This window comes from Pleurodeles waltl, unplaced genomic scaffold (assembly GCF_031143425.1).
Source record: "Pleurodeles waltl isolate 20211129_DDA unplaced genomic scaffold, aPleWal1.hap1.20221129 scaffold_39, whole genome shotgun sequence".
NCBI lineage: Eukaryota > Metazoa > Chordata > Amphibia > Caudata > Salamandridae > Pleurodeles > Pleurodeles waltl.
The window spans coordinates 4,950,955-4,974,645 of record NW_027150097.1 but is presented as its reverse complement, the minus strand read 5'-3'; the positions used below and the strand labels follow the sequence as shown (position 1 = coordinate 4,974,645).

The 23,691-nt window shown below is 44.7% G+C and overlaps 7 non-coding genes across 7 annotated transcripts; all 7 read left to right on the top strand.

Moving 5' to 3' along the window:
- The first annotated feature begins 1,978 nt into the window (after window positions 1-1,978).
- Window positions 1,979-2,050, top strand: TRNAE-UUC (transfer RNA glutamic acid (anticodon UUC)). The gene has a single exon. It is a non-coding gene; the product is annotated as a tRNA-Glu (tRNA).
- A 5,862-nt stretch (window positions 2,051-7,912) lies between these two features.
- Window positions 7,913-7,984, top strand: TRNAE-UUC (transfer RNA glutamic acid (anticodon UUC)). Its single transcript has one exon. It is a non-coding gene; the product is annotated as a tRNA-Glu (tRNA).
- A 2,894-nt stretch (window positions 7,985-10,878) lies between these two features.
- Window positions 10,879-10,950, top strand: TRNAE-UUC (transfer RNA glutamic acid (anticodon UUC)). The gene has a single exon. It is a non-coding gene; the product is annotated as a tRNA-Glu (tRNA).
- A 2,894-nt stretch (window positions 10,951-13,844) lies between these two features.
- Window positions 13,845-13,916, top strand: TRNAE-UUC (transfer RNA glutamic acid (anticodon UUC)). Its single transcript has one exon. It is a non-coding gene; the product is annotated as a tRNA-Glu (tRNA).
- A 2,894-nt stretch (window positions 13,917-16,810) lies between these two features.
- TRNAE-UUC (transfer RNA glutamic acid (anticodon UUC)) lies at window positions 16,811-16,882 on the top strand. Its single transcript has one exon. It is a non-coding gene; the product is annotated as a tRNA-Glu (tRNA).
- A 2,895-nt stretch (window positions 16,883-19,777) lies between these two features.
- TRNAE-UUC (transfer RNA glutamic acid (anticodon UUC)) lies at window positions 19,778-19,849 on the top strand. Its single transcript has one exon. It is a non-coding gene; the product is annotated as a tRNA-Glu (tRNA).
- A 2,892-nt stretch (window positions 19,850-22,741) lies between these two features.
- TRNAE-UUC (transfer RNA glutamic acid (anticodon UUC)) lies at window positions 22,742-22,813 on the top strand. The gene has a single exon. It is a non-coding gene; the product is annotated as a tRNA-Glu (tRNA).
- The last annotated feature ends 878 nt before the right edge of the window (window positions 22,814-23,691 follow it).

Genomic DNA, 23,691 nt, shown 5'->3' with positions numbered 1-23,691 from the left:
TGAGTAATGATTAGCACTCTGGACTCTGAATCCAGCAATCTGAGTTCCAATATCGGTAGGACCTGGAATGTTTGTAATAATACTTTTGTTTTAATTTATTGCAGGTCTTGAGCAGGAAACCATTTGTATCTCTGACATAACCCGTCTCTTCCTGTTTTCATCCCCCTCGTGGTTTCTGCGGCTTGGGGGCATCTATACATTATTCTATAGGCGTTGCTGGGGGCACGTGATGCTACACACAGGTGTTGTCTATGTCCTGTGTCTGTGTGGACACCCCTCTACTCTGGCTACACAACAGTAAGATGCACAGTGTGGACCTGACTCCACGCGGCCTTCACACCGGATAACTTACAAGGAGAGAGAAACTTACGGAAATGTACCGTGTGAAAGAACGACTTTACCAAAGTGTTAATGTATGAAATTGCCCTTTGCTTTTTTTTGGTGAGTTGCAAATGGTAACCTTTGACTAAAGCAAGTACCCAAAAATAAACAGTTTTCAGCTGGACTCATATAACTTGCATTTGCAGTGGAAGATCTGCCTGGAGCAGTATATGAGTGTGAAAAGGTCTCTAGTTTTGTCTTGAAATACCAGAGACTTCGGCGCTCTCCACCTTTCTCCTTCGACATCACATCCTGATGCTGAACAGTATTAGCACATAAATGAATAAAAAATTGGCTGACGTGTACATGCACATGTGTGCATATGTACCACAGTGCTATAGTCTGATGACATATATGTGCCAGTCTGTGGGGTCAAAGGGCAGTCAGAAGTTACTGGGCCACAGTTGTATCAATGAGGACTGTGCACTTCCTGTGCCCTGGCGCATTCGTACTCTGGTCCCTCAAACTAGGGTGGAAGCCCCCCTTTAGCACATGACTCTCAGAATAACAAGTCAGAGCAGACATTAGTGTAACTGGGTACTCACACTTGTGAAAGGCGCAAGTGCAAGTAGTGAACTGCAACCTGACCTCACAGCATACACTTCAGACATCCTTTGTAAACACACACACATATTTTCAGTCTAACTTGTTTACATTTTACATCAATAAATATGGTAATATTTGTACTTGAAATGTTTAATTTGCCGACCTTTGGCGCATATTCCTAGTACCTTATATTTTAACTTTTCTCCATTCGGGTGTATACAATTGGTATAATGTCAGAAAGGGAGAAGACGACCGAGAATGCCTAAGAATGTGCGCTTACATGCTTTTAAGAACATATGTCTGGTGTTGTGACAAAACAGCAGTGACCACTTCAGCTCAGCACTTGCTTCTTCCTCTGCTGTCCCATAATACTGTGGAATTACTAGTATCTGCGCCTCTGACAAGGCTGCTGACATCCAATTGATGGTTCTTGGCTTGTTGGCTGTGAGTGCTTTGGCTGTGCTGCCCCCTGGCGGTCACTCTGTGAAGATGGAGGTACCTGGGAACAACCCAGACTACTTCTGAGCTGCTTCTTCTCTGTGTGTACCAATCCAGTGTCAGGACTGGAGTCGGTGCTGTTAGTAGATAGAGAAGGAGTATAACTCGAGCCCCAGGAGGGCAGCCTGGAGCCTGTGACAGGTGCAGGGGAGTGTCGTCAAGGAAGCAGCTGGAAGATAACTGGAGAGGGGTCTGTGGGGCCATCAGTCTGGTGAGGAAACCCAGGAGTCAAGGGGTGTCCTGGGGGAGGGGCGTGGCTTTGTCTGGCTCAAGGGGAGGGTTAGTAATAGTCAATGCAGGGACTGCTGCTGTCCTCCGTGTCCTGGGCTCTGTGTATGTGTAGAAGTTCTAAGGTTGTAAATAATGAGACCTGACAGGTTGTGGCAGAAATGATGACTTCTGGTCATTCCTTCTCTTTTGTCAGAAGTGAGGTGTCTGTTACCCCAATTGATTGTGTACTACTGAGAAGAGCAATATAACTCTCAGTGTACGGAATGCAGTGTGACCGTGGGAGACACCTCACATACACTGAGCTGTATGAAGAGGTCACAGTTCCCATATGGTCTAGCGGTTAGGATTCCTGGTTTTCACCCAGGCGGCCCGGGTTCGACTCCCGGTATGGGAAATCCATTTTTTTTTCACTACTCAGACATTTTAATCTTTCTCCGATTTTTTCTATAAACCTAAATGCACCTAAAGTCTTAATAAATGTCACTTGCTTTGTCTTCTGCTTCCATCTAATGCCGTCAGAGGTTTACACCGACCCCCAAATCTACTGCCCTCTCTCCCCAGCCCTTGACCTGTACATTAATACTATGAAGGGTTATTCCTTGTTTTTCTTTTATTGCACAACAAAAAGTACAGATTATATAATGAGACCAGGGCACAGAGAAGAAGGCAGCAATTGACTGTGGTCCCACCATGGGAAATTCGCATTTTATTACCTGCCCCGTCCATACTGTGGGTTCATCATTTGTTTTATGACATGATTCCCCTGCTGTGTTGTTTCTAGTATAAGACTTGAGCACTTTATGTGTTTTATATCATCTGTGATATTGCAGCTGCTGTTTGCAGTGTCCACATTTTGCAACCAATGTGCTTTGTACCCTCAGTGCTGCTCTCTCAGAGAGGGTAGGCTGAACACTACAGGTAGTATCAGACACCAGAGATGCCTCCTGTACCTGGAATAAAACTCTGCTTCTTTGTAAGAAATACAGGGGTGAAGATCTGCTGCATTCACAGTGACCCACTGAGTCTTTTACAAAGGTTCCCAGCCGTGCAAAGACTCTTGGTGGTTAGTTAAGGGGCCATGCTAAATGGAGATTCCGAAGCATCAGACAAGACTTTTTCTTTGTTTCTGCATCAGCAAAAGTATATTTCTGTTTTTATGTTATTGCTTGTGAAATACACATTTTAGTTGTGCTGTTGGACTTGTCATGTTTGATTTACAGTGTGAACGAATTCAAGCGATAGACAGTAGGTGGCGACTGACACTGCTTCAGGACTCCTAGGGTTGAGGATCGTGGACGTTGGTTCCATCGTGTAATGATTAGCACTCTGGACTCTGAATCCAGCAATCTGAGTTCCAATATCGGTAGGACCTGGAATGTTTGTAATAATACTTTTGTTTTAATTTATTGCAGGTCTTGAGCAGGAAACCATTTGTATCTCTGACATAACCCGTCTCTTCCTGTTTTCATTCCCCTCGTGGTTTCTGCGGCTTGGGGGCATCTATACATTATTCTATAGGTGTTGCTGGGGGCACGTGATGCTACACATAGGTGTTGTCTACGTTCTGTGTCTGTGTGGACACCTCTCTACTCTGGCTACACAACAGTAAGATGCACAGTGTGGACCTGACTCCACGCGGCCTTCACACCGGATAACTTACAAGGAGAGAGAAACTTACGGAAATGTACGGTGTGAAAGAACGACTTTACCAAAGTGTTAATGTATGAAATTGCCCTTTGCTTTTTTTTGGTGAGTTGCAAATGGTAACCTTTGACTAAAGCAAGTACCCAAAAATAAACAGTTTTCAGCTGGACTCATATAACTTGCATTTGCAGTGGAAGATCTGCCTGGAGCAGTATATGAGTGTGAAAAGGTCTCTAGTTTTGTCTTGAAATACCAGAGACTTCGGCGCTCTCCACCTTTCTCCTTCGACATCACATCCTGATGCTGAACAGTATTAGCACATAAATGAATAAAAAACTGGCTGACGTGTACATGCACATGTGTGCATATGTACCACGGTGCTATAGTCTGATGACATATATGTGCCAGTCTGTGGGGTCAAAGGGCAGTCAGAAGTTACTGGGCCACAGTTGTATCAATGAGGACTGTGTACTTCCTGTGCCCTGGGGCATTCGTACTCTGGTCCCTCAAACTAGGGTGGAAGCCCCCCTTTAGCACATGACTCTCAGAATAACAAGTCAGAGCAGACATTAGTGTAACTGGGTACTCACACTTGTGAAAGGCACAAGTGCAAGTAGTGAACTGCAACCTGACCTCACAGCATACACTTTAGACATCCTTTGTAAACACACACACATATTTTCAGTCTAACTTGTTTACATTTTACATCAATAAATATGGTAATATTTGTACTTGAAATGTTTAATTTGCCTACCTTTGGCGCATATTCCTAGTACCTTATATTTGAACTTTTCTCCATTCGGGTGTATACAATTGGTATAATGTCAGAAAGGGAGAAGACGACCGAGAATGCCTAAGAATGTGCGCTTACATGCTTTTGAGAACATATGTCTGGTGTTGTGACAAAACAGCAGTGACCACTTCAGCTCAGCACTTGCTTCTTCCTCTGCTGTCCCAAAATACTGTGGAATTACTAGTATCTACGCCTCTGACAAGGATGCTGACATCCAATTGATGATTCGTAGGCTTGTGGGCTGTGAGTGATTTGGCTGTGCTGCCCCCTGGCGGTCACTCTGTGAAGATGCAGGTACCTGGGAACAACCCAGACTACTTCTGAGCTGCTTCTTCTCTGTCTGAACAAAATCCAGTGTCAGGACTGGAGTCGGTGCTGTTAGTAGATAGAGAAGGAGTATAACTCGAGCCCCAGGAGGGCAGCCTGGAGCCTGTGACAGGTGCAGGGGAGTGTCGTCAAGGAAGCAGCTGGAAGATAACTGGAGAGGGGTCTGTGGGGCCATCAGTCTGGTGAGGAAACCCAGGAGTCAAGGGGTGTCCTGGGGGAGGGGCGTGGCTTTGTCTGGCTCAAGGGGAGGGGTTAGTAATAGTCAATGCAGGGACTGCTGCTGTCCTCCGTGTCCTGGGCTCTGTGTATGTGTAGAAGTTCTAAGGTTGTAAATAATGAGACCTGACAGGTTGTGGCAGAAATGATGACTTCTGGTCATTCCTTCTCTTTTGTCAGAAGTGAGGTGTCTGTTACCCCAATTGATTGTGTACTACTGAGAAGAACAATATAACTCTCAGTGTACGGAATGCCGTGTGACCTTGGGAGACACCTCACATACACTGAGCTGTATGAAGAGGTCACAGTTCCCCTATGGTCTAGCAGTTAGGATTCCTGGTTTTCACCCAGGCAGCCTGGGTTCGACTCCAGGTATGGGAAATCCATTTTTTGTTTTTCACTACTCAGACATTTTAATCTTTCTCAGTTTTTTTCTATAAACCTAAATGCACCTAAAGTCTTAATAAATGTCACTTGCTTTGTCTTCTGCTTCCATCTAATGCCGTCAGAGGTTTACACCGACCCCCAAATCTACTGCCCTCTCTCCCCAGCCCTTGACCTGTACATTAATACTATGAAGGGTTATTCCTTGTTTTTCTTTTATTGCACAACAAAAAGTACAGATTATATAATGAGACCGGGGCACAGAGAAGAAGGCAGCAATTGACTGTGGTCCCACCATGGGAAATTCGCATTTTATTACCTGCCCCGTCCATACTGTGGGTTCATCATTTGTTTTATGACATGATTCCCCTGCTGTGTTGTTTCTAGTATAAGACTTGAGCACTTTATGTGTTTTATATCATCTGTGATATTGCAGCTGCTGTTTGCAGTGTCCACAATTTGCAACCAGTGTGCTTTGTACCCTCACTGCTGCTCTCTCAGAGAGGGTAGGCTGAACACTACAGGTAGTATCAGACACCAGAGATGCCTCCTGTACCTGGAATAAAACTCTTCTTCTTTGTAAGAAATACAGGGGTGAAGATCTGCTGCATTCACAGTGACCCACTTTGTCTTTTACAAAGGTTCCCAGCCGTGCAAAGACTCTTGGTGGTTAGTTAAGGGGCCATGCTAAATGGAGATTTCGAAGCATCAGACGAGACGTTTTCTTTGTTTCTGCATCAGCAAAAGTATATTTCTGTTTTTATGTTATTACTTGTGAAATACACATTTTAGTTGTGCTGTTGGACTTGTCATGTTTGATTTACAGTGTGAACGAATTCAAGCGATAGACAGTAGGTGGCGACTGACACTGTCAGGACTCCTAGGGTTGAGGATCGTGGACGTTGGTTCCATCGTGTAATGATTAGCACTCTGGACTCTGAATCCAGCAATCTGAGTTCCAATATCGGTAGGACCTGGAATGTTTGTAATAATACTTTTGTTTTAATTTATTGCAGGTCTTGAGCAGGAAACAATTTGTATCTCTGACATAACCCGTCTCTTCCTATTTTCATTCCCCTTGTGGTTTCTGCGGCTTGGGGGCATCTATACATTATTCTATAGGCGTTGCTGGGGGCACGTGATGCTACACACAGGTGTTGTCTACGTCCTGTGTCTGTGTGGACACCTCTCTACTCTGGCTACACAACAGTAAGATGCACAGTGTGGACCTGACTCCACGCGGCCTTCACACCGGATAACTTACAAGGAGAGAGAAACTTACGGAAATGTACGGTGTGAAAGAACGACTTTACCAAAGTGTTAATGTATGAAATTGCCCTTTGCTTTTTTTTTTGTGAGTTGCAAATGGTAACCTTTGACTAAAGCAAGTACCCAAAAATAAACAGTTTTCAGCTGGACTCATATAACTTGCATTTGCAGTGGAAGATCTGCCTGGAGCAGTATATGAGTGTGAAAAGGTCTCTAGTTTTGTCTTGAAATACCAGAGACGTCGGCGCTCTCCACCTTTCTCCTTCGACATCACATCCTGATGCTGAACAGTATTAGCACATAAATGAATAAAAAACTGGCTGACGTGTACATGCACATGTGTGCATATGTACCACGGTGCTATAGTCTGATGACATGTATGTGCCAGTCTGTGGGGTCAAAGGGCAGTCAGAAGTTACTGGGCCACAGTTGTATCAATGAGGACTGTGTACTTCCTGTGCCCTGGGGCATTCGTACTCTGGTCCCTCAAACTAGGGTGGAAGCCCCCCTTTAGCACATGACTCTCAGAATAACAAGTCAGAGCAGACATTAGTGTAACTGGGTACTCACACTTGTGAAAGGCGCAAGTGCAAGTAGTGAACTGCAACCTGACCTCACAGCATACACTTCAGACATCCTTTGTAAACACACACACATATTTTCAGTCTAACTCGTTTACATTTTACATCAATAAATATGGTAATATTTGTACTTGAAATGTTTAATTTGCCGACCTTTGGCGCATATTCCTAGTACCTTATATTTGAACTTTTCTCCATTCGGGTGTATACAATTGGTATAATGTCAGAAAGGGAGAAGACGACCGAGAATGCCTAAGAATGTGCGCTTACATGCTTTTAAGAACATATGTCTGGTGTTGTGACAAAACAGCAGTGACCACTTCAGCTCAGCACTTGCTTCTTCCTCTGCTGTCCCATAATACTGTGGAATTACTAGTCTCTGCGCCTCTGACAAGGCTGCTGACATCCAATTGATGGTTCTTGGCTTGTGGGCTGTGAGTGCTTTGGCTGTGCTGCCCCCTGGCGGTCACTCTGTGAAGATGGAGGTACCTGGGAACAACCCAGACTACTTCTGAGCTGCTTCTTCTCTGTGTGTACCAATCCAGTGTCAGGACTGGAGTCGGTGCTGTTAGTAGATAGAGAAGGAGTATAACTCGAGCCCCAGGAGGGCAGCCTGGAGCCTGTGACAGGTGCAGGGGAGTGTCGTCAAGGAAGCAGCTGGAAGATAACTGGAGAGGGGTCTGTGGGGCCATCAGTCTGGTGAGGAAACCCAGGAGTCAAGGGGTGTCCTGGGGGAGGGGCGTGGCTTTGTCTGGCTCAAGGGGAGGGGTTAGTAATAGTCAATGCAGGGACTGCTGCTGTCCTCCGTGTCCTGGGCTCTGTGTATGTGTAGAAGTTCTAAGGTTGTAAATAATGAGACCTGACAGGTTGTGGCAGAAATGATGACTTCTGGTCATTCCTTCTCTTTTGTCAGAAGTGAGGTGTCTGTTACCCCAATTGATTGTGTACTACTGAGAAGAACAATATAACTCTCAGTGTACGGAATGCAGTGTGACCGTGGGAGACACCTCACATACACTGAGCTGTATGAAGCGGTCACAGTTCCCATATGGTCTAGCGGTTAGGATTCCTGGTTTTCACCCAGGCGACCCGGGTTCGACTCCCGGTATGGGAAATCCATTTTTATTTCACTACTCAGACATTTTAATCTTTCTTCGATTTTTTCTATAAACCTAAATGCACCTAAAGTCTTAATAAATGTCACTTGCTTTGTCTTCTGCTTCCATCTAATGCCGTCAGAGGTTTACACCGACCCCCAAATCTACTGCCCTCTCTCCCCAGCCCTTGACCTGTACATTAATACTATGAAGGGTTATTCCTTGTTTTTCTTTTATTGCACAACAAAAAGTACAGATTATATAATGAGACCAGGGCACAGAGAAGAAGGCAGCAATTGACTGTGGTCCCACCATGGGAAATTCGCATTTTATTACCTGCCCCGTCTATACTGTGGGTTCATCATTTGTTTTATGACATGATTCCCCTGCTGTATTGTTTCTAGTATAAGACTTGAGCACTTTATGTGTTTTATATCATCTGTGATATTGCAGCTGCTGTTTGCAGTGTCCACATTTTGCAACCAATGTGCTTTGTACCCTCACTGCTGCTCTCTCAGAGAGGGTAGGCTGAACACTACAGGTAGTATCAGACACCAGAGATGCCTCCTGTACCTGGAATACAACTCTGCTTCTTTGTAAGAAATACAGGGGTGAAGATCTGCTGCATTCACAGTGACCCACTGAGTCTTTTACAAAGGTTCCCAGCCGTGCAAAGACTCTTGGTGGTTAGTTAAGGGGCCATGCTAAATGGAGATTCCGAAGCATCAGACGAGACTTTTTCTTTGTTTCTGCATCAGCAAAAGTATATTTCTGTTTTTATGTTATTACTTGTGAAATACACATTTTAGTTGTGCTGTTGGACTTGTCATGTTTGATTTACAGTGTGAACGAATTCAAGCGATAGACAGTAGGTGGCGACTGACACTGCTTCAGGACTCCTAGGGTTGAGGATCGTGGACGTTGGTTCCATCGTGTAATGATTAGCACTCTGGACTCTGAATCCAGCAATCTGAGTTCCAATATCGGTAGGACCTGGAATGTTTGTAATAATACTTTTGTTTTAATTTATTGCAGGTCTTGAGCAGGAAACCATTTGTATCTCTGACATAACCCGTCTCTTCCTGTTTTCATTCCCCTCGTGGTTTCTGCGGCTTGGGGGCATCTATACATTTTTCTATAGGCGTTGCTGGGGGCACGTGATGCTACACATAGGTGTTGTCTACGTTCTGTGTCTGTGTGGACACCTCTCTACTCTGGCTACACAACAGTAAGATGCACAGTGTGGACCTGACTCCACGCGGCCTTCACACCGGATAACTTACAAGGAGAGAGAAACTTACGGAAATGTACGGTGTGAAAGAACGACTTTACCAAAGTGTTAATGTATGAAATTGCCCTTTGCTTTTTTTTGGTGAGTTGCAAATGGTAACCTTTGACTAAAGCAAGTACCCAAAAATAAACAGTTTTCAGCTGGACTCATATAACTTGCATTTGCAGTGGAAGATCTGCCTGGAGCAGTATGTGAGTGTGAAAAGGTCTCTAGTTTTGTCTTGAAATACCAGAGACTTCGGCGCTCTCCACCTTTCTCCTTCGACATCACATCCTGATGCTGAACAGTATTAGCACATAAATGAATAAAAAACTGGCTGACGTGTACATGCACATGTGTGCATATGTACCACGGTGCTATAGTCTGATGACATATATGTGCCAGTCTGTGGGGTCAAAGGGCAGTCAGAAGTTACTGGGCCACAGTTGTATCAATGAGGACTGTGTACTTCCTGTGCCCTGGGGCATTCGTACTCTGGTCCCTCAAACTAGGGTGGAAGCCCCCCTTTAGCACATGACTCTCAGAATAACAAGTCAGAGCAGACATTAGTGTAACTGGGTACTCACACTTGTGAAAGGCACAAGTGCAAGTAGTGAACTGCAACCTGACCTCACAGCATACACTTTAGACATCCTTTGTAAACACACACACATATTTTCAGTCTAACTTGTTTACATTTTACATCAATAAATATGGTAATATTTGTACTTGAAATGTTTAATTTGCCGACCTTTGGCGCATATTCCTAGTACCTTATATTTTAACTTTTCTCCATTCGGGTGTATACAATTGGTATAATGTCAGAAAGGGAGAAGACGACCGAGAATGCATAAGAATGTGCGCTTACATGCTTTTGAGAACATATGTCTGGTGTTGTGACAAAACAGCAGTGACCACTTCAGCTCAGCACTTGCTTCTTCCTCTGCTGTCCCAAAATACTGTGGAATTACTAGTATCTGCGCCTCTGACAAGGATGCTGACATCCAATTGATGATTCGTAGGCTTGTGGGCTGTGAGTGATTTGGCTGTGCTGCCCCCTGGCGGTCACTCTGTGAAGATGCAGGTACCTGGGAACAACCCAGACTACTTCTGAGCTGCTTCTTCTCTGTCTGAACCAATCCAGTGTCAGGACTGGAGTCGGTGCTGTTAGTAGATAGAGAAGGAGTATAACTCGAGCCCCAGGAGGGCAGCCTGGAGCCTGTGACAGGTGCAGGGGAGTGTCGTCAAGGAAGCAGCTGGAAGATAACTGGAGAGGGGTCTGTGGGGCCATCAGTCTGGTGAGGAAACCCAGGAGTCAAGGGGTGTCCTGGGGGAGGGGCGTGGCTTTGTCTGGCTCAAAGGGAGGGGTTAGTAATAGTCAATGCAGGGACTGCTGCTGTCCTCCGTGTCCTGGGCTCTGTGTATGTGTAGAAGTTCTAAGGTTGTAAATAATGAGACCTGACAGGTTGTGGCAGAAATGATGACTTCTGGTCATTCCTTCTCTTTTGTCAGAAGTGAGGTGTCTGTTACCCCAATTGATTGTGTACTACTGAGAAGAACAATATAACTCTCAGTGTACGGAATGCCGTGTGACCTTGGGAGACACCTCACATACACTGAGCTGTATGACGAGGTCACAGTTCCCATATGGTCTAGCAGTTAGGATTCCTGGTTTTCACCCAGGCAGCCTGGGTTCGACTCCCGGTATGGGAAATCCATTTTTTGTTTTTCACTACTGAGACATTTTAATCTTTCTCAGTTTTTTTCTATAAACCTAAATGCACCTAAAGTCTTAATAAATGTCACTTGCTTTGTCTTCTGCTTCCATCTAATGCCGTCAGAGGTTTACACCGACCCCCAAATCTACTGCCCTCTCTCCCCAGCCCTTGACCTGTACATTAATACTATGAAGGGTTATTCCTTGTTTTTCTTTTATTGCACAACAAAAAGTACAGATTATATAATGAGACCGGGGCACAGAGAAGAAGGCAGCAATTGACTGTGGTCCCACCATGGGAAATTCGCATTTTATTACCTGCCCCGTCCATACTGTGGGTTCATCATTTGTTTTATGACATGATTCCCCTGCTGTGTTGTTTCTAGTATAAGACTTGAGCACTTTATGTGTTTTATATCATCTGTGATATTGCAGCTGCTGTTTGCAGTGTCCACATTTTGCAACCAGTGTGCTTTGTACCCTCACTGCTGCTCTCTCAGAGAGGGTAGGCTGAACACTACAGGTAGTATCAGACACCAGAGATGCCTCCTGTACCTGGAATAAAACTATGCTTCTTTGTAAGAAATACAGGGGTGAAGATCTGCTGCATTCACAGTGACCCACTTTGTCTTTTACAAAGGTTCCCAGCCGTGCAAAGACTCTTGGTGGTTAGTTAAGGGGCCATGCTAAATGGAGATTTCGAAGCATCAGACGAGACGTTTTCTTTGTTTCTGCATCAGCAAAAGTATATTTCTGTTTTTATGTTATTACTTGTGAAATACACATTTTAGTTGTGCTGTTGGACTTGTCATGTTTGATTTACAGTGTGAACGAATTCAAGCGATAGACAGTAGGTGGCGACTGACACTGTCAGGACTCCTAGGGTTGAGGATCGTGGACGTTGGTTCCATCGTGTAATGATTAGCACTCTGGACTCTGAATCCAGCAATCTGAGTTCCAATATCGGTAGGACCTGGAATGTTTGTAATAATACTTTTGTTTTAATTTATTGCAGGTCTTGAGCAGGAAACAATTTGTATCTCTGACATAACCCGTCTCTTCCTATTTTCATTCCCCTCGTGGTTTCTGCGGCTTGGGGGCATCTATACATTATTCTATAGGCGTTGCTGGGGGCACGTGATGCTACACACAGGTGTTGTCTACGTCCTGTGTCTGTGTGGACACCTCTCTACTCTGGCTACACAACAGTAAGATGCACAGTGTGGACCTGACTCCACGCGGCCTTCACACCGGATAACTTACAAGGAGAGAGAAACTTACGGAAATGTACGGTGTGAAAGAACGACTTTACCAAAGTGTTAATGTATGAAATTGCCCTTTGCTTTTTTTTTGTGAGTTGCAAATGGTAACCTTTGACTAAAGCAAGTACCCAAAAATAAACAGTTTTCAGCTGGACTCATATAACTTGCATTTGCAGTGGAAGATCTACCTGGAGCAGTATATGAGTGTGAAAAGGTCTCTAGTTTTGTCTTGAAATACCAGAGACGTCGGCGCTCTCCACCTTTCTCCTTCGACATCACATCCTGATGCTGAACAGTATTAGCACATAAATGAATAAAAAACTGGCTGACGTGTACATGCACATGTGTGCATATGTACCACGGTGCTATAGTCTGATGACATGTATGTGCCAGTCTGTGGGGTCAAAGGGCAGTCAGAAGTTACTGGGCCACAGTTGTATCAATGAGGACTGTGTACTTCCTGTGCCCTGGGGCATTCGTACTCTGGTCCCTCAAACTAGGGTGGAAGCCCCCCTTTAGCACATGACTCTCAGAATAACAAGTCAGAGCAGACATTAGTGTAACTGGGTACTCACACTTGTGAAAGGCGCAAGTGCAAGTAGTGAACTGCAACCTGACCTCACAGCATACACTTTAGACATCCTTTGTAAACACACACACATATTTTCAGTCTAACTTGTTTACATTTTACATCAATAAATATGGTAATATTTGTACTTGAAATGTTTAATTTGCCTACCTTTTGCGCATATTCCTAGTACCTTATATTTTAACTTTTCTCCATTCGGGTGTATACAATTGGTATAAAGTCAGAAAGGGAGAAGACGACCGAGAATGCCTAAGAATGTGTGCTTACATGCTTTTAAGAACATATGTCTGGTGTTGTGACAAAACAGCAGTGACCACTTCAGCTCAGCACTTGCTTCTTCCTCTGCTGCCCCAAAATACTGTGGAATTACTAGTCTCTGCTCCTCTGACAAGGCTGCTGACATCCAATTGATGGTTCTTGGCTTGTTGGCTGTGAGTGCTTTGGCTGTGCTGCCCCCTGGCGGTCACTCTGTGAAGATGGAGGTACCTGGGAACAACCCAGACTACTTCTGAGCTGCTTCTTCTCTGTGTGTACCAATCCAGTGTCAGGACTGGAGTCGGTGCTGTTAGTAGATAGAGAAGGAGTATAACTCGAGCCCCAGGAGGGCAGCCTGGAGCCTGTGACAGGTGCAGGGGAGTGTCGTCATGGAAGCAGCTGGAAGATAACTGGAGAGGGGTCTGTGGGGCCATCAGTCTGGTGAGGAAACCCAGGAGTCAAGGGGTGTCCTGGGGGAGGGGCGTGGCTTTGTCTGGCTCAAGGGGAGGGGTTAGTAATAGTCAATGCAGGGACTGCTGCTGTCCTCCGTGTCCTGGGCTCTGTGTATGTGTAGAAGTTCTGAGGTTGTAAATAATGAGACCTGACAGGTTGTGGCAGAAATGATGACTTCTGGACATTCCTTCTCTTTTGTCAGAAGTGAGGTGTCTGTTACCCCAATTGATTGTGTACTACTGAGAAGAACAATATAACTCTCAGTGTACGGAATGCAGTGTGACCGTGGGAGACACCTCACATACACTGAGCTGTATGAAGAGGTCACAGTTCCCATATGGTCTAGCGGTTAGGATTCCTGGTTTTCACCCAGGCGGCCCGGGTTCGACTCCCAGTATGGGAAATCCATTTTTTTTTCACTACTCAGACATTTTAATCTTTCTCCGATTTTTTCTATAAACCTAAATGCACCTAAAGTCTTAATAAATGTCACTTGCTTTGTCTTCTGCTTCCATCTAATGCCGTCAGAGGTTTACCCCGACCCCCAAATCTACTGCCCTCTCTCCCCAGCCCTTGACCTGTGCATTAATACTATGAAGGGTTATTCCTTGTTTTTCTTTTATTGCACAACAAAAAGTACAGATTATATAATGAGACCAGGGCACAGAGAAGAAGGCAGCAATTGACTGTGGTCCCACCATGGGAAATTCACATTTTATTACCTGCCCCGTCCATACTGTGGGTTCATCATTTGTTTTATGACATGATTCCCCTGCTGTGTTGTTTCTAGTATAAGACTTGAGCACTTTATGTGTTTTATATCATCTGTGATATTGCAGCTGCTGTTTGCAGTGTCCACATTTTGCAACCAATGTGCTTTGTACCCTCACTGCTGCTCTCTCAGAGAGGGTAGGCTGAACACTACAGGTAGTATCAGACACCAGAGATGCCTCCTGTACCTGGAATAAAACTCTGCTTCTTTGTAAGAAATACAGGGGTGAAGATCTGCTGCATTCACAGTGACCCACTGAGTCTTTTACAAAGGTTCCCAGCCGTGCAAAGACTCTTGGTGGTTAGTTAAGGGGCCATGCTAAATGGAGATTCCGAAGCATCAGACGAGACTTTTTCTTTGTTTCTGCATCAGCAAAAGTATATTTCTGTTTTTATGTTATTACTTGTGAAATACACATTTTAGTTGTGCTGTTGGACTTGTCATGTTTGATTTACAGTGTGAACGAATTCAAGCGATAGACAGTAGGTGGCGACTGACACTGCTTCAGGACTCCTAGGGTTGAGGATCGTGGACGTTGGTTCCAACGTGTAATGATTAGCACTCTGGACTCTGAATCCAGCAATCTGAGTTCCAATATCGGTAGGACCTGGAATGTTTGTAATAATACTTTTGTTTTAATTTATTGCAGGTCTTGAGCAGGAAACCATTTGTATCTCTGACATAACCCGTCTCTTCCTGTTTTCATTCCCCTCGTGGTTTCTGCGGCTTGGGGGCATCTATACATTATTCTATAGGCGTTGCTGGGGGCACGTGATGCTACACATAGGTGTTGTCTACGTTCTGTGTCTGTGTGGACACCTCTCTACTCTGGCTACACAACAGTAAGATGCACAGTGTGGACCTGACTCCACGCGGCCTTCACACCGGATAACATACAAGGAGAGAGAAACTTACGGAAATGTACGGTGTGAAAGAACGACTTTACCAAAGTGTTAATGTATGAAATTGCCCTTTGCTTTTTTTTGGTGAGTTGCAAATGGTAACCTTTGACTAAAGCAAGTACCCAAAAATAAACAGTTTTCAGCTGGACTCATATAACTTGCATTTGCAGTGGAAGATCTGCCTGGAGCAGTATATGAGTGTGAAAAGGTCTCTAGTTTTGTCTTGAAATACCAGAGACTTCGGCGCTCTCCACCTTTCTCCTTCGACATCACATCCTGATGCTGAACAGTATTAGCACATAAATGAATAAAAAACTGGCTGACGTGTACATGCACATGTGTGCATATGTACCACGGTGCTATAGTCTGATGACATATATGTGCCAGTCTGTGGGGTCAAAGGGCAGTCAGAAGTTACTGGGCCACAGTTGTATCAATGAGGACTGTGTACTTCCTGTGCCCTGGGGCATTCGTACTCTGGTCCCTCAAACTAGGGTGGAAGCCCCCCTTTAGCACATGACTCTCAGAATAACAAGTCAGAGCAGACATTAGTGTAACTGGGTACTCACACTTGTGAAAGGCACAAGTGCAAGTAGTGAACTGCAACCTGACCTCACAGCATACACTTTAGACATCCTTTGTAAACACACACACATATTTTCAGTCTAACTTGTTTACATTTTACATCAATAAATATGGTAATATTTGTACTTGAAATGTTTAATTTGCCGACCTTTGGCGCATATTCCTAGTACCTTATATTTTAACTTTTCTCCATTCGGGTGTATACAATTGGTATAATGTCAGAAAGGGAGAAGACGACCGAGAATGCCTAAGAATGTGCGCTTACATGCTTTTGAGAACATATGTCTGGTGTTGTGACAAAACAGCAGTGACCACTTCAGCTCAGCACTTGCTTCTTCCTCTGCTGTCCCAAAATACTGTGGAATTACTAGTATCTGCGCCTCTGACAAGGATGCTGACATCCAATTGATGATTCGTAGGCTTGTGGGCTGTGAGTGATTTGGCTGTGCTGCCCCCTGGCGGTCACTCTGTGAAGATGCAGGTACCTGGGAACAACCCAGACTACTTCTGAGCTGCTTCTTCTCTGTCTGAACCAATCCAGTGTCAGGACTGGAGTCGGTGCTGTTAGTAGATAGAGAAGGAGTATAACTCGAGCCCCAGGAGGGCAGCCTGGAGCCTGTGACAGGTGCAGGGGAGTGTCGTCAAGGAAGCAGCTGGAAGATAACTGGAGAGGGGTCTGTGGGGCCATCAGTCTGGTGAGGAAACCCAGGAGTCAAGGGGTGTCCTGGGGGAGGGGCGTGGCTTTGTCTGGCTCAAAGGGAGGGGTTAGTAATAGTCAATGCAGGGACTGCTGCTGTCCTCCGTGTCCTGGGCTCTGTGTATGTGTAGAAGTTCTAAGGTTGTAAATAATGAGACCTGACAGGTTGTGGCAGAAATGATGACTTCTGGTCATTCCTTCTCTTTTGTCAGAAGTGAGGTGTCTGTTACCCCAATTGATTGTGTACTACTGAGAAGAACAATATAACTCTCAGTGTACGGAATGCCGTGTGACCTTGGGAGACACCTCACATACACTGAGCTGTATGACGAGGTCACAGTTCCCATATGGTCTAGCAGTTAGGATTCCTGGTTTTCACCCAGGCAGCCTGGGTTCGACTCCCGGTATGGGAAATCCATTTTTTGTTTTTCACTACTGAGACATTTTAATCTTTCTCAGTTTTTTTCTATAAACCTAAATGCACCTAAAGTCTTAATAAATGTCACTTGCTTTGTCTTCTGCTTCCATCTAATGCCGTCAGAGGTTTACACCGACCCCCAAATCTACTGCCCTCTCTCCCCAGCCCTTGACCTGTACATTAATACTATGAAGGGTTATTCCTTGTTTTTCTTTTATTGCACAACAAAAAGTACAGATTATATAATGAGACCGGGGCACAGAGAAGAAGGCAGCAATTGACTGTGGTCCCACCATGGGAAATTCGCATTTTATTACCTGCCCCGTCCATACTGTGGGTTCATCATTTGTTTTATGACATGATTCCCCTGCTGTGTTGTTTCTAGTATAAGACTTGAGCACTTTATGTGTTTTATATCATCTGTGATATTGCAGCTGCTGTTTGCAGTGTCCACATTTTGCAACCAGTGTGCTTTGTACCCTCACTGCTGCTCTCTCAGAGAGGGTAGGCTGAACACTACAGGTAGTATCAGACACCAGAGATGCCTCCTGTACCTGGAATAAAACTATGCTTCTTTGTAAGAAATACAGGGGTGAAGATCTGCTGCATTCACAGTGACCCACTTTGTCTTTTACAAAGGTTCCCAGCCGTGCAAAGACTCTTGGTGGTTAGTTAAGGGGCCATGCTAAATGGAGATTTCGAAGCATCAGACGAGACGTTTTCTTTGTTTCTGCATCAGCAAAAGTATATTTCTGTTTTTATGTTATTACTTGTGAAATACACATTTTAGTTGTGCTGTTGGACTTGTCATGTTTGATTTACAGTGTGAACGAATTCAAGCGATAGACAGTAGGTGGCGACTGACACTGTCAGGACTCCTAGGGTTGAGGATCGTGGACGTTGGTTCCATCGTGTAATGATTAGCACTCTGGACTCTGAATCCAGCAATCTGAGTTCCAATATCGGTAGGACCTGGAATGTTTGTAATAATACTTTTGTTTTAATTTATTGCAGGTCTTGAGCAGGAAACAATTTGTATCTCTGACATAACCCGTCTCTTCCTATTTTCATTCCCCTCGTGGTTTCTGCGGCTTGGGGGCATCTATACATTATTCTATAGGCGTTGCTGGGGGCACGTGATGATACACACAGGTGTTGTCTACGTCCTGTGTCTGTGTGGACACCTCTCTACTCTGGCTACACAACAGTAAGATGCACAGTGTGGACCTGACTCCACGCGGCCTTCACACCGGATAACTTACAAGGAGAGAGAAACTTACGGAAATGTACGGTGTGAAAGAACGACTTTACCAAAGTGTTAATGTATGAAATTGCCCTTTGCTTTTTTTTTTGTGAGTTGCAAATGGTAACCTTTGACTAAAGCAAGTACCCAAAAATAAACAGTTTTCAGCTGGACTCATATAACTTGCATTTGCAGTGGAAGATCTGCCTGGAGCAGTGTATGAGTGTGAAAAGGTCTCTAGTTTTGTCTTGAAATACCAGAGACGTCGGCGCTCTCCACCTTTCTCCTTCGACATCACATCCTGATGCTGAACAGTATTAGCACATAAATGAATAAAAAACTGGCTGACGTGTACATGCACATGTGTGCATATGTACCACGGTGCTATAGTCTGATGACATGTATGTGCCAGTCTGTGGGGTCAAAGGGCAGTCAGAAGTTACTGGGCCACAGTTGTATCAATGAGGACTGTGTACTTCCTGTGCCCTGGGGCATTCGTACTCTGGTCCCTCAAACTAGGGTGGAAGCCCCCCTTTAGCACATGACTCTCAGAATAACAAGTCAGAGCAGACATTAGTGTAACTGGGTACTCACACTTGTGAAAGGCGCAAGTGCAAGTAGTGAACTGCAACCTGACCTCACAGCATACACTTTAGACATCCTTTGTAAACACACACACATATTTTCAGTCTAACTTGTTTACATTTTACATCAATAAATATGGTAATATTTGTACTTGAAATGTTTAATTTGCCTACCTTTTGCGCATATTCCTAGTACCTTATATTTTAACTTTTCTCCATTCGGGTGTATACAATTGGTATAAAGTCAGAAAGGGAGAAGACGACCGAGAATGCCTAAGAATGTGTGCTTACATGCTTTTAAGAACATATGTCTGGTGTTGTGACAAAACAGCAGTGACCACTTCAGCTCAGCACTTGCTTCTTCCTCTGCTGCCCCAAAATACTGTGGAATTACTAGTCTCTGCGCCTCTGACAAGGCTGCTGACATCCAATTGATGGTTCTTGGCTTGTTGGCTGTGAGTGCTTTGGCTGTGCTGCCCCCTGGCGGTCACTCTGTGAAGATGGAGGTACCTGGGAACAACCCAGACTACTTCTGAGCTGCTTCTTCTCTGTGTGTACCAATCCAGTGTCAGGACTGGAGTCGGTGCTGTTAGTAGATAGAGAAGGAGTATAACTCGAGCCCCAGGAGGGCAGCCTGGAGCCTGTGACAGGTGCAGGGGAGTGTCGTCATGGAAGCAGCTGGAAGATAACTGGAGAGGGGTCTGTGGGGCCATCAGTCTGGTGAGGAAACCCAGGAGTCAAGGGGTGTCCTGGGGGAGGGGCGTGGCTTTGTCTGGCTCAAGGGGAGGGGTTAGTAATAGTCAATGCAGGGACTGCTGCTGTCCTCCGTGTCCTGGGCTCTGTGTATGTGTAGAAGTTCTAAGGTTGTAAATAATGAGACCTGACAGGTTGTGGCAGAAATGATGACTTCTGGTCATTCCTTCTCTTTTGTCAGAAGTGAGGTGTCTGTTACCCCAATTGATTGTGTACTACTGAGAAGAACAATATAACTCTCAGTGTACGGAATGCAGTGTGACCGTGGGAGACACCTCACATACACTGAGCTGTATGAAGAGGTCACAGTTCCCATATGGTCTAGCGGTTAGGATTCCTGGTTTTCACCCAGGAGGCCCGGGTTCGACTCCCGGTATGGGAAATCCATTTTTTTTTCACTACTCAGACATTTTAATCTTTCTCCGATTTTTTCTATAAACCTAAATGCACCTAAAGTCTTAATAAATGTCACTTGCTTTGTCTTCTGCTTCCATCTAATGCCGTCAGAGGTTTACACCGACCCCCAAATCTACTGCCCTCTCTCCCCAGCCCTTGACCTGTACATTAATACTATGAAGGGTTATTCCTTGTTTTTCTTTTATTGCACAACAAAAAGTACAGATTATATAATGAGACCAGGGCACAGAGAAGAAGGCAGCAATTGACTGTGGTCCCACCATGGGAAATTCACATTTTATTACCTGCCCCGTCCATACTGTGGGTTCATCATTTGTTTTATGACATGATTCCCCTGCTGTGTTGTTTCTAGTATAAGACTTGAGCACTTTATGTGTTTTATATCATCTGTGATATTGCAGCTGCTGTTTGCAGTGTCCACATTTTGCAACCAGTGTGCTTTGTACCCTCACTGCTGCTCTCTCAGAGAGGGTAGGCTGAACACTACAGGTAGTATCAGACACCAGAGATGCCTCCTGTACCTGGAATAAAACTATGCTTCTTTGTAAGAAATACAGGGGTGAAGATCTGCTGCATTCACAGTGACCCACTTTGTCTTTTACAAAGGTTCCCAGCCGTGCAAAGACTCTTGGTGGTTAGTTAAGGGGCCATGCTAAATGGAGATTTCGAAGCATCAGACGAGACGTTTTCTTTGTTTCTGCATCAGCAAAAGTATATTTCTGTTTTTATGTTATTACTTGTGAAATACACATTTTAGTTGTGCTGTTGGACTTGTCATGTTTGATTTACAGTGTGAACGAATTCAAGCGATAGACAGTAGGTGGCGACTGACAATGTCAGGACTCCTAGGGTTGAGGATCGTGGACGTTGGTTCCATCGTGTAATGATTAGCACTCTGGACTCTGAATCCAGCAATCTGAGTTCCAATATCGGTAGGACCTGGAATGTTTGTAATAATACTTTTGTTTTAATTTATTGCAGGTCTTGAGCAGGAAACAATTTGTATCTCTGACATAACCCGTCTCTTCCTATTTTCATTCCCCTCGTGGTTTCTGCGGCTTGGGGGCATCTATACATTATTCTATAGGCGTTGCTGGGGGCACGTGATGATACACACAGGTGTTGTCTACGTCCTGTGTCTGTGTGGACACCTCTCTACTCTGGCTACACAACAGTAAGATGCACAGTGTGGACCTGACTCCACGCGGCCTTCACACCGGATAACTTACAAGGAGAGAGAAACTTACGGAAATGTACGGTGTGAAAGAACGACTTTACCAAAGTGTTAATGTAATAAATTGCCCTTTGCTTTTTTTTTTGTGAGTTGCAAATGGTAACCTTTGACTAAAGCAAGTACCCAAAAATAAACAGTTTTCAGCTGGACTCATATAACTTGCATTTGCAGTGGAAGATCTGCCTGGAGCAGTGTATGAGTGTGAAAAGGTCTCTAGTTTTGTCTTGAAATACCAGAGACGTCGGCGCTCTCCACCTTTCTCCTTCGACATCACATCCTGATGCTGAACAGTATTAGCACATAAATGAATAAAACACTGGCTGACGTGTACATGCACATGTGTGCATATGTACCACGGTGCTATAGTCTGATGACATGTATGTGCCAGTCTGTGGGGTCAAAGGGCAGTCAGAAGTTACTGGGCCACAGTTGTATCAATGAGGACTGTGTACTTCCTGTGCCCTGGGGCATTCGTACTCTGGTCCCTCAAACTAGGGTGGAAGCCCCCCTTTAGCACATGACTCTCAGAATAACAAGTCAGAGCAGACATTAGTGTAACTGGGTACTCACACTTGTGAAAGGCGCAAGTGCAAGTAGTGAACTGCAACCTGACCTCACAGCATACACTTTAGACATCCTTTGTAAACACACACACATATTTTCAGTCTAACTTGTTTACATTTTACATCAATAAATATGGTAATATTTGTACTTGAAATGTTTAATTTGCCTACCTTTTGCGCATATTCCTAGTACCTTATATTTTAACTTTTCTCCATTCGGGTGTATACAATTGGTATAAAGTCAGAAAGGGAGAAGACGACCGAGAATGCCTAAGAATGTGTGCTTACATGCTTTTAAGAACATATGTCTGGTGTTGTGACAAAACAGCAGTGACCACTTCAGCTCAGCACTTGCTTCTTCCTCTGCTGCCCCAAAATACTGTGGAATTACTAGTCTCTGCGCCTCTGACAAGGCTGCTGACATCCAATTGATGGTTCTTGGCTTGTTGGCTGTGAGTGCTTTGGCTGTGCTGCCCCCTGGCGGTCACTCTGTGAAGATGGAGGTACCTGGGAACAACCCAGACTACTTCTGAGCTGCTTCTTCTCTGTGTGTACCAATCCAGTGTCAGGACTGGAGTCGGTGCTGTTAGTAGATAGAGAAGGAGTATAACTCGAGCCCCAGGAGGGCAGCCTGGAGCCTGTGACAGGTGCAGGGGAGTGTCGTCATGGAAGCAGCTGGAAGATAACTGGAGAGGGGTCTGTGGGGCCATCAGTCTGGTGAGGAAACCCAGGAGTCAAGGGGTGTCCTGGGGGAGGGGCGTGGCTTTGTCTGGCTCAAGGGGAGGGGTTAGTAATAGTCAATGCAGGGACTGCTGCTGTCCTCCGTGTCCTGGGCTCTGTGTATGTGTAGAAGTTCTAAGGTTGTAAATAATGAGACCTGACAGGTTGTGGCAGAAATGATGACTTCTGGTCATTCCTTCTCTTTTGTCAGAAGTGAGGTGTCTGTTACCCCAATTGATTGTGTACTACTGAGAAGAACAATATAACTCTCAGTGTACGGAATGCAGTGTGACCGTGGGAGACACCTCACATACACTGAGCTGTATGAAGAGGTCACAGTTCCCATATGGTCTAGCGGTTAGGATTCCTGGTTTTCACCCAGGAGGCCCGGGTTCGACTCCTGGTATGGGAAATCCATTTTTTTTTCACTACTCAGACAATTTAATCTTTCTCCGATTTTTTCTATAAACCTAAATGCACCTAAAGTCTTAATAAATGTCACTTGCTTTGTCTTCTGCTTCCATCTAATGCCGTCAGAGGTTTACACCGACCCCCAAATCTACTGCCCTCTCTCCCCAGCCCTTGACCTGTACATTAATACTATGAAGGGTTATTCCTTGTTTTTCTTTTATTGCACAACAAAAAGTACAGATTATATAATGAGACCAGGGCACAGAGAAGAAGGCAGCAATTGACTGTGGTCCCACCATGGGAAATTCACATTTTATTACCTGCCCCGTCCATACTGTGGGTTCATCATTTGTTTTATGACATGATTCCCCTGCTGTGTTGTTTCTAGTATAAGACTTGAGCACTTTATGTGTTTTATATCATCTGTGATATTGCAGCTGCTGTTTGCAGTGTCCACATTTTGCAACCAATGTGCTTTGTACCCTCACTGCTGCTCTCTCAGAGAGGGTAGGCTGAACACTACAGGTAGTATCAGACACCAGAGATGCCTCCTGTACCTGGAATAAAACTCTGCTTCTTTGTAAGAAATACAGGGGTGAAGATCTGCTGCATTCACAGTGACCCACTGAGTCTTTTACAAAGGTTCCCAGCCGTGCAAAGACTCTTGGTGGTTAGTTAAGGGGCCATGCTAAATGGAGATTCCGAAGCATCAGACGAGACTTTTTCTTTGTTTCTGCATCAGCAAAAGTATATTTCTGTTTTTATGTTATTACTTGTGAAATACACATTTTAGTTGTGCTGTTGGACTTGTCATGTTTGATTTACAGTGTGAACGAATTCAAGCGATAGACAGTAGGTGGCGACTGACACTGCTTCAGG